The sequence below is a fragment of the Octopus bimaculoides genome, chromosome 1 (assembly GCF_001194135.2).
Source record: "Octopus bimaculoides isolate UCB-OBI-ISO-001 chromosome 1, ASM119413v2, whole genome shotgun sequence".
Classification (NCBI taxonomy): Eukaryota; Metazoa; Mollusca; class Cephalopoda; order Octopoda; family Octopodidae; genus Octopus; species Octopus bimaculoides.
This window is the reverse complement of record NC_068981.1, coordinates 28,489,811-28,491,702: the sequence shown is the minus strand read 5'-3', so window position 1 is coordinate 28,491,702 and position 1,892 is coordinate 28,489,811. Positions and strand designations below refer to the sequence as shown.

The following is a 1,892-nucleotide window of genomic DNA, read 5'->3' as shown; positions in this document are numbered from 1 at the left end:
AAAATGCTTGTAAAATGCTTATGTAATATTGTATCATTTACTCTTTTACTCTTTTACTCTTTTACTTGTTTCAGTCATTTGACTGCGGCCATGCTGGAGCACCGCCTTTAGTCGAGCAAATCGACCCCAGGACTTATTCTTTGTAAGTCTAGTACTTATTCTATCAGTCTCTTTTGCCGAACCGCTAGTTTACGGGGACGTAAACACACCACCATGTGTTGTCGAGCGATGTTGGGAGGACAAACACAGACACACAAACATACACACACACATACATATGTATATACATATATACGACAGTCTTCTTTCAGTTTCCACTCACAAGGCTTTGGTCGGCCCGAGGTCATTGTAGAAGACATTTGCCCAAGATGCCACGCAGTGGGACTGAACCCGGAACCATGTAGTTGGTAAGCAAGTTACTTACCACACAGTCACTCCTGCGCCTATACTTGTTTACAAAATAAATATAAGATAAAAAAAAAAATTGCCAACTTTTTATATGTATATTATAAAAAGTTGGCAGTTTTTTTTTTATCTTATATATTAATATATATTAATATTACTAAGAAATATTACCGGTCCCTGGCACATTGCCGATACGCCACATCAGATAGTTTGAGAAGCACTGATTTAAGGGGCATATAACCGTAACATCGAGTCGATTTTGCGACCATGCCGAATAGGAATTAAATTTTTTTCTTTTTCCCTCGCATTACCGTCAGTATGTATGAGAGAGAGACGGAAAGAAGAAAGATAGGAGGAAAGTTGTACATATCTGTGTATGTTAACAGATACACACGCACAGAAGCGTAACACACGAAAGCACATACACGCGCGCGCGAACTAGGTGAGAGAAGAAAGCGAGGCAGGCATAAACAGATATACTAAAGGTAAATGTAAAGAATAAAACAAAAGAGAGATCTATAGGTATATGTGAGTGTGAAATGGAAAGAGGGAGGGAAAGAGAGAGCGCGAGAGAGAGACACATAAAGAGAGAGGGAGCGGGAGAGAGAGAGAGAGAGAGAGAGAGAGAGAGAGAGAGAGAGAGAGAGGCAGTAGGAAATAATAGCTAGATTGAATAGCTATGGATATTTAAAAATAGTAGAAAGATTTGGAGAGACAGTGAGGGAGAGATAAGGGTGAAAGACAGAAGTTCTGTTTGAAAGATTTGTACAGAACGAGAGGAAGTGAGAAAGAGAGAGAGTGAGAGAGCTGAAAGGGAGAGAAAAATATTAGATAAAGACTGTAAACGAAAAAGAAAAAGAAAACACATACACACACATACACATGCGCATACATACGTTTTTTTGAATGGTGTAGGTTTGACAAGAAAAAGCAGTATATTTCAACAACTACAGCGAACTTGGCGAAATACGCTTATACAGTGTGAAGAGGCATCTTATACACAAGTAGGACGTAGAAATGTAAACATGGACAACCAGAGACTCGGGGTAAACGTTTAGTTTTTAAATAATCCCACTCAGGGAGGAGATGAACAATATGGTGTGAAAAAAGAAAATAAAGATATATGCGTTGTGTGTATATGTGAGTTTATGTGTGTGTGCGTGTGTGCATGTATGTCTGTAAGACTCTTAAAGTAAAACTGTATAGATGCGTATAGCTTGTTCTAAGGTACATACTGTATAGTATTGTGTTTATATACGTAGGACTTATTAACGTATATGTGTGATTTTTGTGTTGCTTGTCTTGGATTTATTACATTTGTCTTCTGTAATTTTTTTATATCGTTTTATATTTTATTTGTTAGCTGCTTGTTTTATGCATTGTAAATCTGAAGGTAGATATGTGCGTAAATCCGAACATGTATATCTGTATATGTATACATATATACATAAATGCATATACAATATATATATATATATATATATATA

At 36.7% G+C, this 1,892-nt stretch overlaps 1 long non-coding RNA gene across 1 annotated transcript in view; it reads left to right on the top strand.

Annotated features, from left to right (window-relative positions):
* Positions 1-1,224: 1,224 nt before the first annotated feature.
* The window catches only part of LOC128247087 (uncharacterized), a 3,605-nt gene continuing 2,937 nt past the window's right edge, over positions 1,225-1,892 (top strand). The window contains exon 1 of the long non-coding RNA XR_008263512.1: positions 1,225-1,451. This is a non-coding gene — a long non-coding RNA (uncharacterized LOC128247087). The remainder of the gene's footprint in view (positions 1,452-1,892) is intronic.